Raw genomic sequence first — 17569 nt, 5'->3', positions numbered from 1 at the left:
ATTAGCTCCATTTTCTTGCCTTTAGTCAGGAGATTCTTATGCTTACAGAGAACTCTTAAACAATCAGCAGTTTTTGTAGCAAGGGACTCTTGACTATAACTTTCCATAGTTGACATGTTTTAGAAAATACTTCTTTAGTGCTAAGCTTTGTGACTAGTTGCACTAAGGTATCTATAAGCACACTAAAATGTATACTCCATACAAATCCCACCGCTGTACACCAGTGTTAGGCAGAAACCGGTGCAGTTCCCTTAGGGGCCACTGCAAAAGATTTAGGACTACAGGTGTTTGGCAGTAAACCCACTTGGTAGCAGTCCGTACCACACAGATTCACTTGGTAGCTGTGGCTGAGCAGTCACTCTTCCCTCAAGAAGTTAGGCAGTATGTAGGGTATACACAATACGTACAGAGATACAGTAGCACAAGCAAACACTGACCAGAGCTTTGGTGTAAAAGTATATAATTATTTATTTAAAGACACACTTGTAAATTACACTAGCACAAAAGAGGTAAGCAAATTCAGCACACAGTCACTATTATATATATATATATACAACCCAAATTACTTATTAGACAAGTCTTAGTGAGAAACACCACTTATTTTCAGACAGAGGTGAGCGCTTAACATAAGATGGCACTCTAATAAGTTATAAAAAAAAGGGAGTGAAAAAGGCAGAATTATGAAAGCACACAAAATTCAATACTTTAAAAAGAACCACAGTAAGGCAGGATAGGCAGAGTTCTACTGGAGAGCAAGGAAGTCAATTGCAAGGCCCACTCTTGGAGAGAGCAAGCAGAAGGGGTCCAGGTTCACAGTTGGGTTATGCCCAAAGAGTCTTGTAGATAGTTCGCACAAAGAGGATGAAATTAAAGTCAGGAAAAGTTAGCTAGGTTGTCCCAGGCCGGCCCAGGTTAGAAAGTCGAGGCTTTACTGTCACCCCTAACGATCTATCGCACAGGGGAAGCCAGGCGGGACACAGTACCTTAAGTGTGAAGGAAGCTCCAGCGGGGGCAGTTGTTCCTGGCAGCGGGTGCAAGTCGGTGTTTCGTCCAGAGGAAGAGGTCGTCTCGCCGTGGAGGAAAGAAGGTCGTTGCACTGCCAGGGAAGAAACCAGCCGCAGAGTTCTTTCCGTTAAAAGGTACTACCCTTCTCTTCGTGGTAGTGGTAAGCCGTGGTATTCCGGTTGCCGGGGTGCTTGGCACGGGCAAGGCGGCCACGAGATGCTCCAGGAAGGTGAAAAGAAGGCAAAACTGGTTATCCCCACCAGTCAAAGGAAGAAGACTCTCCGGACTGGAGAGCTCCTCTGTCGTCGGGAAAAGTGGTGAGACGGTTCAGCCGGGCTCCACCGGTGTTGTCGTCGTTGCAGGTCGGCTCAGCTTCTCCCTCCTCGGATTCTTGGGTCCTGTGGCGACTTCTGAAGTTTCAGTCCCCAAAGCCCTGCTTTTATGCAGCACACCCCCATTCACTCAGCCTAGCTGTCAATCAAACATGCTAACCACTTGGGCCAATCACACAAGAGTGCGACTTGAGTTACCAAGGTAACTCAGTCAAGGGTGCCTAAACCCCCTCCGACATCCCCTGTGGTAGCCAGACAGAGTGGCACCACTTTTGGAGGCTTCTGTGGAGAAGCCTGCCAAAAAGTGGAACAAAGGGCTCGACTTGGGTTGGAGTCACAGAAGAGAACACAAACGCCATTTTAGAATCGAGTTCTGGCAAAAAATACCAACCGAGGAATTAATATTAAATAAATAAACCGGCGGTATGTTCGAGGCTATAAGAATTAAATAATTAAACAATTAAAGTTGGTAGCCTCGAACAATGGGAAAATCCCATAGATATATATTCGCGGTCAAACATAAAAAGTAGTATCCACTGCCACCAGCCAAAACTCGATCAGGGGGGACAGACGTGCCCCCTCGAACAACAGACCCCGGGGCAATCGAATTGCCCCGACCAGTACGTCCACACTATGGCGGTTTGTACTGGTTTCTGTTCATAATTTGGGACTAGAAAAGCCAATGGTGACTTTACATGCCCTGAAAGACAGTAGTCAGTCCCAGGGTATGGAGTCTATGTTGGGGGGGTCGCTACGACACCCTTGGGTTACGGCATGGAGGGTGCTGTGTAACTCACATTAAAAACACATGAGACCCTATGGAGTAAAAGACCCCATAGCCCATAAAACACATGGAAAGATAAAGGAACACCTCAAATCATGTCTAAGAGTGGGAGTAAAAGAGTCTCACTCTTAGCAGGAGAAAAAAAAATAAACCCCCAAAAATCCAGCAAAGCTGCTGGGGGACTCACTAGGTTTGGGAAATTAGCCTTTACAGAGATTTCTCCCTAACAGTAATTCAAGGATAGTAGGCTCTGCCAGTCATGCAGTGGCACCCAGTTAATGAATCTCTTAGTAAACCAATCCTGTTACCAGGATACTTTTCTGAATAGTGGAACACAAAATCATGGGACAGTATGAGCCTATAACTACATTTAGGATAACCCTCCGTTATATCAGGAGAGTGAAAACTAATGTTGTAATAAACTATTACAGTTGAATTTTCAGATCCATGGAACACAGACTAAGGCAAGCAAGGATTCTTTACACTATTTTAGGATTTCACCAGGCAAACCAAGGTCAGCTGAACCACAGTACACTTATCCAGAATGGTAGACAGCTATTCAAGGGGAGTAAAACCTATATACTTTTTAAAGGAACTACTAGCAACTTGTATAAACCTAAGACTGTTTTAGAATCTGTATAAAGCAGACCAGGGAAAGTAAAACCAATGTTGCACTTTGAGAATGACCAATGTTATTCAAAGTAGGTAAAACCCAATGTCTACTTATTAGGCTATACAGCAGGTCAGGGGAAGCAAGACCCAGTTGGTGAACTTATACACTTATTCTGAAATAAATAGTTTGGTGAAACTGTTTGGCAGAGTTTGTATGCAGTACCCTTTCGGACCACTACACACAACTATGACTACAGGTGTAAGCAAAACCAACCTTTGGTATAAGTCTGTACTACATAGTTTTTGGTAGCAGAGCTGAGCAGCCCGGCTTATCTCAAGAGATGGAATGTGAGCTGTAATGATGTTACACAGAGGCCTACAATCACAGGTGTTTATATAAACTCTTGCACTCAAGGTTTCTTGGTTAAACAGGTGTAAATGTATTCATCAGTTCTAAAACATTCACTAGAAGGAGGCAGTTAAATATCATACACAAATACACTTCAGTACTATACTCGTTACGTTTCTGAGGTATTCAGACTACTTTGAAGGAAGAGCAAAATGGCTTTCAGAGTACTTGGGACGAGTAAAAAGGAATAGTTTCAGAACATAAAATAATTACAATTATTCTGACAGTGCAAATATTTAGAGTTCACCAGAAGAGTCAATTCAATAGGTTAGGCCAAAGTCAATGGACTGAAGTCTTGGATAGGTAAAAACGCTTCTGGTAAGTAAATGGTAAAGTCTCTGTAGAAGTTCTCAGAAGTAGTTTGCAAGAAGAATTATTATATGTTGGGTCACAAGCTGATTAGGCCTGTTAGTTGCGAATGTTTCACGCACTTTCTCTGCGAGAGGCAAGTACTCTCTCATTTCACAGTACCTTACAAATCAAAGATGCAGCTGAAGACTTCTGTTCCTGAGCCTCAGTCGTGGGGACAAGTGGGAGGACGTCAGGGGACTCCTGCACTGGGACTGGTCAAAAAGCCTGCACTGGCAAATCTTCAATTCCGGTAGCTGTAGTAAGGGACACAAACTGGTGTCCCTCTCCCTGGTTATTTGGTTTCCTGACGAACTCTGAGGAAAATAAAACCAGCTCCGAGAATGGTATCCAGGAGGCTTAGTGTCAAGTTGATTGGTCCCACCAACTCAAAGGGAGAATTCATCCTTGCACGGCTTCTGTCGAGATGAACTTGGAGATTCAGACCCGCAGAAGGGCTTCACCGGGCAAAACAACGGTCCAGGAGTTGAAGCAGCCGTCCTCTTCAAGCTCGTCTTTGGTTCTTTCGTTCCAGGGGTCGACTCTGCCTTCCAAGCCAAGAGACTTGCCGTTTATCCAGTTTTCTCCCATTCATTCCCGCCTAGCTGTAACTCACCCAGCAGGGTGGCTGTCCTTGCCGGACAGTCAGCCAATCACGCCAGAGTGCATTTGTGTCTCCTAGAAGACTAAGCACAGGGAGTTTCCGGCACCTCCCGCACTTCCTGCCCACCCCAGACACTCTGGCGCCAGAGGCGGTCTCCAGCCTTGAACCCCGCCAAAGGCGAATGAACAAAGAAACCAAACTTGGTTTGGCGCGCATAGCAAAACTCTAGAAGGACCTTTCCACAAAGAAATGGCGAATAAAGAAGACCGGGACCTGTTTAAACAAAGGGGGCTCAGACGCCATCTTGAAAAACATGGCTCCTGCGATTTAACGCTAGCGATGTTTGCAGTCGGGAAAAATGTTAGTTTCTTGTAAAACCACTGCCACTCGCGATTTCGAGAGGAAAGGGTAGCATTCGACTGCTACATGAGTATCTAGACACACGGGATACTAGGTAAACCCTCCAGCACTCTATTGTAAGATAGGGTGTGCTGGGTCTATGAATTTAAAAAGACTAGTAAAGTCACTTTCACTTTATTTACTCTGGGAAACAGTTTATCCCAGAGAAGGTATTTAAACCTTGAGAAAGCCTGAAAAGGTTTCCCTGTGCCACTGCACTGAGGGTGCTGTGTGACGCACATGAAAGATGCCTATGGAGTTGTCTAAAACTCCATAACCAAAGAAAATAGACAGAAAACAAACAGAATTAAAAAAGTTCAAAGTCCCAAAGTTTAGCAAAAGCGCTGGAGGGCTCTAAGGTGGGAGGAATTGGCACATTTATGAGAGTTCATCCTAACGGAAGCCAAGAGCATCACTTTTGGGAAGTGGGGGAACCAATTCACAGCTGAGTAAAATAACCTTATGTATACTTTTAAGAAGGGCAAAACGCATTCAACGTAAAAACGTTTGGAACTGCTCATTTCCAACGACAGTTACCAAACTAACTCTGTTACAAGTAAGTAGCTTTTAAATACTGGTTATATTTTTCAAGGCAGAATCCTTTCCTTATCCAGTCCTTCCCTAGTCTAATTTATGAGTTCTTTGAGAGGCAGAAGAGGGACCCTAGTTGTCTAGGTGCCAGCTGTTGGCAGGTTGAACGAGGGTTCACTTTTGAAAAAGTCAGAGTTCCTGTTTAAGTTTTTTCAAAACAAGTCATTTACTTTAGATTTAGTTGGGGTCGAGGGACTTCAAAGAAGACCGCCTAGGAGGATTCCAGCAGTGGGCCTGGGAGAATTGGATGAGGACTCCCAATCACATAACACCCCAAAGCTGCACAGGAATCGCAAAAGGCTTAAGGTGAGTAATACCCCAGCCAACACAGTACCACAGCACGGAAGAAGTTTGCAGCAGGACCTCTTCAGGAATCTTCAGCCAAAAACCCAGTCGATGAATTCCTTGTCGTGAAGACTGAAGACAGAACACTGGAAGGGTGTTTGCCGCAATGATCAACGGGGAAGACTCCAGGCAAGGGTTTCTTTGTGGCTGAATGCGGCTGTGGTTTTGGCACCATTTTCAGCAGCCAGATATAGAATGGATTTCGCTGGTTTGATTCTCATCGCTCTCTCGGTCCTGCACTCTGGTGAGGGGACTTCAGGGATTCAAATTGTCTGTTGAGCCAGGAGCAGGCCACCAAAGTTTGGGACGGATTTAGACTTCGGAAGACCATGCACTGCTCAATTGCTTGACGTCCCAGGGTGTTGGGGCAAGGTCGCAGCACATCGTGGGATAGCTCAAAAGCAGGTCTTGAGTCTAGTGGGTTTCACCAAGCTCTGGTTCAGGGTCGTCCTATTCGGGATCTCCAGGTCGCTTGGAAGGAAACGGAACAGCAGGCTCCAGTTACACAGTATGCTCTCGGGTCGTTGAAAATCGCAACGGCAGTCGTTTATTAATCTTCCTCTTCGGTTTCAGCTCCAGTGGTCAACTTTCTCAGCAACTTCCAAGTTCGGAGTATTTAACAGGAACTACGTCACAACCTCTGCATTCTCTCCCTGCATGTTACAGCAAGGGGCAGTCTGGCTGTCCAATAAGGACAGCCAGCCCCCTACTGGGAGTTGGTTCCTTTCAGGCAAAGTGAAAGACAAAGGGCCGTGGAGTTTAGGATTCCTCACTCGCTTCCTGCCTTCTCAGACACTCCGGAGTCTGTGCAGGAATTCACTAATGTAGTTCCTGCCTAGAATGGCAGGGGAAGACGTCAAACAGCAAGCACACAAGAAATGACGAAAAAAGGAGCCCACCATTTTGCTAAAACAGTGGCCCTTCTGTGCATTACCGAGGCTGAATCCTAGTGGCCATCACCTCAGACATTCTGGTTGGGGAGATTCAAGCTCTCTCATGTAGACCTCTGTATCCGTCATTCCACCCATCCAAGGTGGTTTTGAGGACTCCTCCGTCTTTTATGTTCAAGGTCCCATCAGACTTTCAATTGATCAAAACTTTAGTCTTGCAGGTTTTCTTCGCTAACCCATCATTGCTGGCCGAGAGGGCACTGCGTTCCCTGGATGTTTTTCGTGCATTGAAGTACCGTGTGGCACGCACCAAATCCTTTTTGAAAGACAAATCTGATTTTCGTTGCTTTCGGACCTATGGGACATGGGAAGGCCCTGGCGAAGGCTTCGATCTCCAAGTGGCTGTCTGGATGTATCATTCATTGACATCATCTGGCCAACAGTCTGCTTCCAGGCTGGCTGAGAGCCCATTCCAGCAGAGCCATGGCAGTAACAGCGTTTCTCTCTGGTGTTCCCCTGCTCGACATCTGCAGGGCTTCTACATGGAGGTCTACCCACACCTTTGTGAGATTGTCGGCCAGGATTTCAGGGAGTAGTCCTGGGTTGGCCAAGCGGTGCTTCGCAACTGGTTTGCATGAGGTGAGTCTGTTCCAGATGCAACTGTATTCATGAGCATGTGAAACCATAGAAGACCCCATGCTGGAGAAGGAACTAATTACTTGCCTGTAACTCCTGTTCCCCAGCGTGGGTCTTGCATGGATTCACATGCAAACCCTCACTACTTTTCTTCTCTCTTCTTGGGTCTTATTGCACTTTACACGTGTGACCAAATTTGAAGAAGGCCAGTAGGGGTGAAACTTAGATAGACTGTCATTGGCTGGGCTAGTATGACCCAACGTGACAGCAATAGGCTATAGTAGCGAGGAACTGTTTTCAACTTTAAAGCAGCACTGCTTGAATATTACCAAGGATTCCCAGCCTGATGACTGGGAATGTTCATGAGTATGTGAATCCATGCAAGACCCACGCTGTAGAGCAGGGGTTACAGGTAAGTAAATAGTTCTATACACATCTTGTGGGCCTGCACTCTATTGGGAAATTTCTAGGCTGACCTATGTTCCACTCTGGGGATTATTCCAGGTTTGCACATTCGTTCTGCACCGGTCACATGCCTAGTTAGTGTTTTTGTCAAAGTAGCCTGCTGCAGCTACAAGTTCTTCCTATTTGCGAAGAGATGTATTTTGCGCTTAAACACATCGAAGTGCCCCAAGCAATGACTGACGAATGAATGAAAAGTTAACTGGACCAATGAGAAAGAACTGTTGATGGCAATGTCACCTATTAATAATCGCTTTAAAGACCTTCAGTCCAAATTTAGAGCGTACTTACATTAAATTTACAGCCAAGTGTATTTGTACTAACATTTCTAATGGATTCTTTACTGCAACAGATTCCTAATCTATGAAATTCATATCCCACCTCTGCTTTTATTTGGAAACTTTTCCACCACCAGGGTGCACCGTACGGCTCTGCGTGTGGTCCGTCGAATGCCTCCATGCATCCAGCACCAGAAGGAAGTGTCGTCTGGATCCGTTCAAGTAGCTTTGCACTGCCCCATGTCAGTTCCTTTTTTCAGCACACTAGGCTTGCTATCGCAATGTGCTCGTCGAGCAAAAAACAAGAATTTCATCATGTGGACCCAGTCGAAGGCCTCTGGCTTTAAGCCCTGCATGGACTGTCTTAGATGGATGGCTGTCTCTGATCTGCACCACGTGTGCTTGTAATGCTTGGGTGAGGACCACGACTCCCAGGATTGCATGTTGCATGCACCTTAAGGCCCTCAGGGCAGCGCAAGGCAAAGCTGTTAACCTTCCTCCACAAGAGGCAGGGTCTGCAGTATCGATTGAGGTCGCACAGTGCAGATTGTCGTTCCGAAGACCGAACGGCCTGTGCTTTTAGAAGAGACCCCATCGCCAAGTGAGTACTCATCACCACTCTTTTTTTCTTCCTCCAAGAAAAAGCCACTGCTCCAGGAGTTTTCCGGATCGGTCGGTGCAGCTACCCTTCCCAATCGTCCACAAAGGAGGGATGGGAAAGGTTTTGCCTGAAGATGCTTGACCTCTTCATCCAGGCACCAGCTGTTCTAACCCAGGTGCCTGTGGTGCAGGCAGGGTCACCGTAGGGGGCCACTGCGTCTTCCGCGACGGGCAAAGTACCCTAGAGTGACCATCCCTGCGCACCTTTGGGTCTGGCTCTCTCTGAAACAGTCTGCTGAGCGCTGTCAGACTCTGGCGTTCACGCCGGTTAGCGCTGTAGAGACTGCAGGATTTCGCCCTGCTTCCCAGAGACACCATGTTACAAATGTGTAACATTTATAATGAAGAGGGTGAGCTGGTCCCTTTTTAGTCTAGAACCAAACACTGGTCCTAGGGAAGAGGGTGATTTCCCAGAAGAATTGTTTGGGGGTGATTACTTGCTGGACCTGGCTTCTGACCTGCAAGTAGCCGGTGGTTTGGACACCTCCCCGCAGTTAAAACATTTTGCCACCCCCTACTGCAGGTAGACCTTGGGCCTCTTTTCCACGCCCGATGGCAAAGGTAGCAGATGCCTTGAGTCTTGAGGAGCCGTCTAGGTCCAGTATAGTAAAAGCTCTGCGACTTTCTGGATGGCCCGAAGGAGACCCTGCTGCCTTTCAATGGGGCGGTTGAGGCCCTGGTGTTGAAAGTGTGGGAAAAGCCTGCCTCTGGCCACAGTGGATGGAGAGCTGGCAAGAAAGCACAGGCCTGCACCTTCAGACCCAGCCTTCCTCTCTGGCCATGCTTCGCCTGAAAGCCTGGTAGTGCAGGCCGCAACAGTGAACCTGAAGACCTCTACATTCCTGCCTCTTCTACTGGACAGGGACAGCAAGAGATTGGACGCGTGGGGCAGGAAGGTGTTTGCATCAGTCTTGCACTTTGTGCCATGAAAGCGTCTTTCTCCATGGCAAAATTCTCTTTTGGCTTCTGGTCTGCTGTAGCCGGTGCAGCTGAGCATGTCCCAGGAAAGGAGATGAACGCTGGGTTTCTGTCCTTTGTCTCAGATGGTAAGGGGGTGGTGAGGAAGATGCTGCAATCCGTCCTAGACACGGTTGACTGTGTGGGCAGATCCATGGCTACCGGCACTGTGGTTAGGCACAATTTTTGGCTTTGGACGTCTGGGTTTGCGCCAGATGTGCAGACCAGGTTGCTTAATTTGACTTTTGGCCAAAGCTCGTTTGGCACCAAAGGTAGACGATCGGGAAGTGTCCACGGATACCACCAGTGGCCCGTCAGGGAAACTACATACCTCAGCTGCTGCTGGAGGTACGGCCCATGTGAAAAAGGGGCGATCAAGCTTTTCCCAAAGAGGCTCCGGGGCTCCGAGTGTACTTTCATTATTTCTGCGTCAGAAAGACGACCAGCAGTTGGAGGCCCATTCTGGACCTCCGTCCGAACAAGTACATCAAGTCCCAAAAGTTTTGGATGGTGACTCTTCAGCTGGAAGAGGGGGATTTTCTATCGCGGCTGGACTTGGAAGATGCCTATTTTCACATCCCCATACACCAGGGACACCTCGTACCTACGCTTCGTGGTTCAAAGAAAAAATTACCAGCCGACGCCCCTTCCCTTCGGCTTGAAGTCAGGGCCACGAGTGTTCAAGTGCCTGGCCCCGGTAGCAGCGCAGCTGCGTCTACGAGGGATCCACGTGTACCCGTACCTGGGCGACTTGCTCATCCAGGCGAACTCAAAGGACATTGCCGTCGCCCACACGACGAAGAGAGTCAAACTCCTGACGGACCTGGGGTTCCCGATAAACTTTGCAAAGTCCTGCTTGACTCCATCGCAGGACGCACTGTTTCTGGGAGCCCGACTCAATACAGTGTTGTGCCTGGTGTCTCCGAAGGAGAGGATCGCGGCCATCCTGGGCAAGGTACAACTACTGTTGGACCTGAAGGGTGCAAGGGTGAGGTCCATCAAGTCCCTACTCGGCATGATGTTGTCATGCATATTCCTCATTCGGCTGTGCAGGCCACGGAGGCGTCCGCTGCAGGAGTTCGATGCCCGTTGGACACAAGTGGCGGGGAGCTTCGAGGACAAGATCAGCCTAGACTGGAGTTTCCGTCATGCTATACGGTGGTGGGGAGTGCGCGCACATCTATCTGTAGGCGTGGATTTCCAGACCCCACCTCATCAGGAGATGGTCACGACCGGATGGGGAGCGCACTCCAGAAGTCTTCATGCAAGAGGGCTGTGGCTACCGGAGGAGAGGTCTTTGCACATCATGTTGGAGTTGCGGGTAGTGTTTTGGGCCCTCGAATCCTTCCTTCCATCCCTCAAGGGCAATGAGGTACAGGTCTTCATGGACAACACCACCACAATGTTCTACGTCCGGAAGCGGGGGGGGAAACCAGATCCCCGGCGCTTTCCAAGTGGCTTAGGACCTTTGGCACTGGGCCAGAGCCCAGGGGATGTTCCTCATCCCATTTCATCTAGCAGGAGTGAAGAACACCATTGCCGACTCTCAGCAGGCAGCTGTGCTCTTGCCATGAGTGGGAACTTTGGCAGGACCAGGTGGATCACCTGTTCCGCAGATGGGGCAATCCCCAGATCGATTTGTTTGCGACAGCGACGAACACCAAGTGCCGGAGGTTCGCCAGGTTTCCCCAGCCGGGGTGCATTGGGATGCATTTTCCCCTGGGACGGCCTCTTTCTGTATGCGTTCCCTCTGTTGCTTCTTCGACTAGTTAATCAACTGAGACGATCCCGGTGCAGGATGATTCTCATCGCACCAGCGTGGCTGAGACAGAGATGGTACCTGGACCTTCTGGACATGTCGGCGTCCCCTCCAGTCTAGCTTCTGGCGGATGCAGATCTTCTCGCCAGGGAACGATGCACGATTCTGCACCACCACCCAGGATCGCTGAACCTGAAGGCCTGGCTCCTGCAGCACTAGAGTTTGGGGGCTACGATCTTCCAGCGGATTGCACGGAGGTGCTCGCCAAGGCCAGAGCTTCATCTATTCTCAAATGCTACGGGCACAAGTGGAAGAGGGTCGCCATTTGGTGGACCCTTAAGAGTCACTGCTCTGCAGGTGCTTCCGTATTTGTTGTCGTTGGCCGAGGCAGGACTGGCCCATGCTTCCATCAAAGTTCATTTGGCGGCTATTTCCCGCTACATCAGATCTCCTGGACGATCAGCCTTATGGTCGCATAGTTTGGTCAAGGAGTTCGTCAAAGGGCTATTTATCTAGTTCCCGCCGGTGAAGGCCCCATGGTGGGAGCTCCATTTGGTGCTTACTAGGCTCATGGGTCCACTGTTGAAGCCTATGCATTCGGCACCACTGAAATTTTTGTCGTGGAAGACAGCGTTTCTTGTGGTGATCACCTCCGCACAATGAGTGGGAGAGATCCAGGCCCTCTCCTGTAAACCACCTTATTTCTCATTCCATGAGATGAGGGTGGTGCTACCGTCGCACCCCTCCTTCATGCCCAAGGTGCTGTCGGATTTTCATCTAAACGAGCCCTTTGTGTTACCTTTATTCTTCCCGACGCCTTCGTCGCATGCTGAGAACTTTGCACTCGCTGGATGTGGCTAGAGCGCTGAAGTTCTGTGTGGACCGCACAAAGTTTTCTGAAGACGTCGCAACTTTTTGTGAACTTTGGCCCTGTGAACCAGGGAAAGGCCCTCTCCAAGGCTTACATTTTCAGGTGGCTCTCCATGCATCACCCATTGTCACCGGTTGGCAAACCGACCGTTGCCTGGCTGTCCGAGAACCCATTCGACCAGAGAGATCGCTGCAACTACTGCACTCATGTCTGGTGTGCCCCAGCTTGACATCTGCTGGGCTGCTACGTGGAGGCGATGCGCACCTTCACAAAGTTCTACTGCATTGACAGGGATGCCAGGGAGGAATCCAGAGTCGGCCGAGCAATGCTGCGCAACCTGTTTGCTTGAAGTTGAGCCTGGTGAGCAGGTAAGAGATGCTTAATGTTGAGTTACTTTATGCTGAAGCTTGCCCCACCTCTCCTGGTTGTGCATGTGTACTGCTATGTATTTTTTATTCATGAGCATGTGAATCCATGCCAGACCCCATGCTGGAGAAACAACACATTACTTACCTGTAACTGTTCTCCAGCATGGTTCTGGTATGGATTCACATGCGAACCCTCCCGCCTACCCCTCTGTGGCTCTTCTCTTGGTCCTACTGCCGCTTTACGTGCTACCAAATCTGAAGATGGCTGCCAGAGGAGGGGCTTAGGTAGAGGGCAGTCATTGGCTGGGGGCAGTATGACCCAGAGACCAGTGATTGGTTATTAGGAGAAAGACAGTTCAGAAGTGAAACTGATTTATTTAACAGACAGTTGAATAAGCCTTCATTAGAAGGGAGCAAAATATGTAACGCCACAAATATACTTCAATAAATACACTGTCAATCAGTAGATACCTATTGGGGATGGCACACACTTCCTACACCTTCAGGTGACTTAAATAGCTAGGACGCTGTGCACATTGATTCATCACTAGTACTTTTAGAGCAATCTTGACTGAGATTCGTGTCAAAGGGAAAAGTGGAGGGAATAATACAATGGTTTACAAATATTTTTAAGCAGGTAAGTACTTTCTGAACACCCAATTCAAAGTAAATTAACCCTTTCCCAGTGACACAAGTTATAGAATTTGCTGACATTTGTTGAGGGATGGTTAAAGCGCAGTCGGAGGTGAGAAGAGTATCTGGGAGCCAGGACAGCGAATGTCTATTGAGCAAAAGTCTTGGAGAGATGAGGCACTTCTTGAAGGTAAGTAAGAAAAGTCTTGCACAATGTTTTAGGCTTCTGTTCCTGTTGTAGTACGGCAGATCCTGTTGTTCCTGGGCCTCAGTTGTGGGGACAAGAGGGAGGACGGATGCCTGCACTACAGTTTGAAGGTCGGCAGCAGCAATGGGCAAACTTCAGATCAGCTGCACTTCCCGGTTTCTGCTTCTCGCGTCTATCGCAAATCGCACAACCACGGTTCTCGGATACCTTGTTGGACTTTCCTCGTATCTGGGGTCTAGCACTCCATTGAGGTGGCTCAGGCTTGGTCAGTCCTGCTTCATGGGAGTCCGGAGGATCTTCCTAGAGCTCAGGTCTGACATATAAAAATGAAATGAATAAAAACGACACACTCTATCTGGTGTTCCTCTCCCTGGCAATCACTTCCTGCAGCAGCAATGGAAGTAGAGCCAGCTCCGAGAGGATGTCCAGATGAGTTCACTTTGGGGTTGATTGGTCCCACCAACCCTAGGAGAGAAGTCATTCTTGCAGGGCTTCTCTAGTCAAGGCGAATTTAAAGTTTCATCAAGGCAGCAGGGCTTCACCGGGCAAACCAACTGTCCAGGAGTTGCAGCAAGCGTCTCTTCCAAGTTCTTCACATTCCTTCGTCCAGTGGTCGACTCTGCCTTCCAAGCTAAAGACCTTGCCTTTTATGCAGGTTTCTCCCATTCATTCACAGCCTAGTTGTCACTCGCACAGCAGGGTGCTTGTCCTGCAAGGACAGCCAGCCAATCACCAAGAGTGCATTCCTTTCACCTAGGCGATTAAGCACAGTGAGTTTCGGGCACCTACCTCACTTACTGCCCCTGCCAGACACACTGGAGCCAGAGGCGGGCTTCAGCAGTGAAACCTGCCAAAGACAAAACTAACAAAGGGTCCAAACCTGGTTTGGGGCGCAGAGTAAATCTCAAGAAGGACCTTTCCAACAAGAAATGGTAAAAAAGACGACCAGGCCATTTTGACAAAATTGGCACCCATAGGTGCTTTACTGTAGCTGAAATTGCAGCCCGCGGTAAAAACACTCCATTGTAGTAAAAAGTAAACCACTGCCACCAGCCATTCATTGTAGAAAAAGGGTAAGATAAAAAGGTAACATTCCAAACTAGACAAAGGGGATACTAAGTAACCCCATCCTATTGTAAGGTAGTGTGTGCTGGGTCTAGAAAGTTACAAATGTAAGTAAAGTCAGTTTTGCTTCTCTCGGTTTAACTACTGTTTACAAGAGCAGTGAAGGTATTTAAACGTTTGGGAAATCTGAAAGACTTCCCTGTCTCACTGTACTGAAGGTGCTGTGACACACAATGTCAAAAGATGCCTATGGAGTTTGTCAGACTCCAAAACCAAAAGAAACGAAGTTCAAAACACAAAAAAACACAAGAGTGGGGGGAAAAGGGTATCTCTCCAGGATACAAATTAAGTCCTAAAGTCCAGCAAAAGTGCTGGGTGTCTCTAAGGTAGAAGGGAATTGGAACATTTCTGAGAATTATCCCGAACAGTCTACTTAGTTGTTGTATAGCTGCACTAACTATGTATTTCTCCACCAGGAGACCCCTGAGGCTTAAGGTGCCGTTCTGTTAGAAGGCATATGAAGACTTCTGGTTTGGGGAAAAGGTTTTCTGTTGGTCATCAGACTTCTGCCCTGTTCTCTACGCGCTTTCAACCAGCACATTTATTTGCATTCTTTGGGTATTGCATTCTGAGGGAGGTCTGTTCTTCATCAGTTTCTTATCCAGATGCCTCTTTTCCATGCATTCTCGTCACTCAGTCACGTAGAGCTGCCATGTCTTAGCTTCCATAGATGGGTACTTGGTGTAGGAATCAATCCATTAGAAGAAAAAATGACTTGCCTTTAGTAGTGGCATTATCTGGAACCAGATTAAGTTCTGGCTCTTTTCTCATTTATTGCAACCTTGTGCCAAGGCCTCCAGGTGTGCTCCGATACCACTAACCTTTGATCTAACAAACTTTGAATAACCAGGCGGTGCCCACCCCAAATCATCCAGATTATCTGATGGATAAACCTACATCCATCCTGCAACTCGGGTAAAGGGCGAGAGGGTGACTTTGCATATACTCGTGAGGTTTTTATGGCACCAGTTGTCAAGGTTCCATGAAAGGAGCCGAGATGGATTTTCCCTCACTCTCGTGGCTCACATTTTGGAATCCAGTCTGTGCTTGGAACGATTTGTGCAATGAATTGATCTTTGCCAAATATACACTTTCCTTTCTATTTTATACCCATCAAGTATAGCAAACTATTTAATAATCACCAATGGATTCTGAACAAATTAAAATCTTTTGATGTTCCAGTGGATTGCCAGGGCTTTAAAACTGGACTGTCCTATTGTTAAAGACTTTTCTTGCATATCTTATGAGATTTACTTGGTGTTTGATTATAGCTTTATAGACCTGCAGCGAGGGCCGTACCGGGCGTTATGGGCCCTCAGTTTTTAAAGTAGAATAAATGAGACATGTTCAATTGAAGTGCAATAAATTGCAAAATGGTAAATGTTGCGGACATTTATTTACCATTTTGCAATTTTTTGTACTTCAATTAAAGAAGTCTCATTTTTTTTTTTATAGGGTGGCGGAAGGTGATTGGGTGGGAGGAGTATGCTATTAAATAGAAATCAGGTATGGGTATGCCTGCCCAGTGATCAATTTAAGGTAGTTCCAGTTTTTTTCCCCCTATACAAACTTATACTTCCAATTACTGCACACTTAAACACAGTAGAACAACATTAGCAAGGACACTCTGCATATAAATTAACTTAGCTTGTCATCAACTTAACTTTCTATGCTCTTGTTTCCCATTATCCTTCCCAAACTACTTTGCTCCAAACAATGTGAGGAGGTGAGAGTATGGTTCCCCGTGTCTTAAATGCAGTGAAAAATGAAATATGCCACCTTCCAATTCAAAGAAAAATGCAGCTTTCCTTTCTCTGCGGTTATGTATTTCATGAAAAGCTTTCCGTAGGAAGTGAAAGCGTAAAACGTTTCTTCCGGCTTGGGCTGCGTTGCACACGTTGGTCTTGCAATCTGTAATTCGGAAACAAAGTGAACTCTTTCGGTTCCGAAATTACACGGAGACCAATGCAGCTACTCGGGAACAGGTAAGCAATTACTGTGTAATTGCGGGCTGTATGCAATCTGCAGGTATACCAGTTTGTATAACCTGCAGATTGACCAATCACAACCCTCCAAACAGCCTCTAGGGCAGAGGTCTTCAAACTGTGGGGCGCGGCCGCCTCCTGGGGGGGGGGGGGGGGGCGCCAGAGCCCAGCATGAAATGTAAAAAAAAGTGTTTTTTTTTTTTTTTTCTTTTAGATTGGGGGGAAATGGGAGGGGGCAACTCACATGGTCAGACTGGACCATACAGCGGTCTTAGGCACCAATGAAAACATGGCCAGCAGTTGCAAATGGATATTCAGTCCTTTAGTCACAGACTGTTTGAATAGTACACAAGGGGTTGTTTTTTATTCAAATGTAAACAAATTGTGATATTTACAGAATATTTATTCAGCAACGATGGTCAAAACTACTAGCTGCATAGTGAAGCAACTCCTCAAACTGGCCCACATTGGCCAAAAAAGTGGCCCATTTCGATTGGCCTACACTAGCATTTTGCATTTTTGGTAGTCATCGCCCTATAGGCCAGCCCAAGCATGCCGACTCATCCCTAATGGGTGAGGGGGCGTTCACCCACTGGCCACCTCACCCATTATGGAGGAACCGAGGAGCCAGCCCAGTGAAACACTGAGCACTCCCTCAGCTGCTTTTTCCAGCTGAGTGAGTGCTCCTGGGCTGGCTGAACTGTTAAAGGGAAACACTGTTTGCCTTTGACAGTTCATTTCCCCAGCCGCACATGATCACTGAGCCATGCAACGTTGGGGGTGTTTTGCTTCGCCAGCCTTGCATAGCTCATTGGAAATGCTGGCTGGGGCACTGCATGTATGTGCGAGGAGGTGCTCCTGCGTCTCCTCTTACATATGGGCAGAGCAACCTGGAGCGGGGCATTTTAGCAACCATGCGCAGGCCCCTGCAGAAGGCAAGTTCATGGCGATTTATTTTTTATTTAAATGTGTATGGATGTGTGTATGCTTGTGTTATGGGACTGTGGTGGGAGCAGGATGGGCGGCAGAACTGGGATAGTGGTGGGAGTATGGTGGGGAGAGCCCAGGGTCTGTACTGGGAGTAGGGTGCGGTGACGGCACGCAAAAGTTCATAGCGATTTCTACATAGTGTCCATCCGGCACTTTTAGGGGGGCCCGGCCTGCCCAAACTTGGCTCAGGAGGGGGCCCGAGACAAAAAATTTTGAAGACCACTGCTCTAGGGTGTTCTAATACCTATTAAATAGTATGTTTGCCTTAAGTATTGTGGCTCCTTTTGAACCTTGATTTAATTGTAATTTACATTTGCA

The 17569-nt window shown here is 47.6% G+C and overlaps 1 protein-coding gene across 2 annotated transcripts in view; it reads left to right on the top strand.

The window, feature by feature from the left end:
* Positions 1-17569, top strand: part of RIF1 (replication timing regulatory factor 1) — a 1074525-nt gene that overhangs the window by 635938 nt on the left and 421018 nt on the right. The window lies entirely within an intron of this gene.

Source organism: Ambystoma mexicanum, chromosome 9 (genome assembly GCF_040938575.1).
Source record: "Ambystoma mexicanum isolate Mex_15411 chromosome 9, UKY_AmexF1_1, whole genome shotgun sequence".
NCBI classification, from domain to species: Eukaryota; Metazoa; Chordata; class Amphibia; order Caudata; family Ambystomatidae; genus Ambystoma; species Ambystoma mexicanum.
The sequence above is the reverse complement of the archived record's forward strand: the minus strand, read 5'-3'. Positions and strand labels throughout refer to the sequence as shown.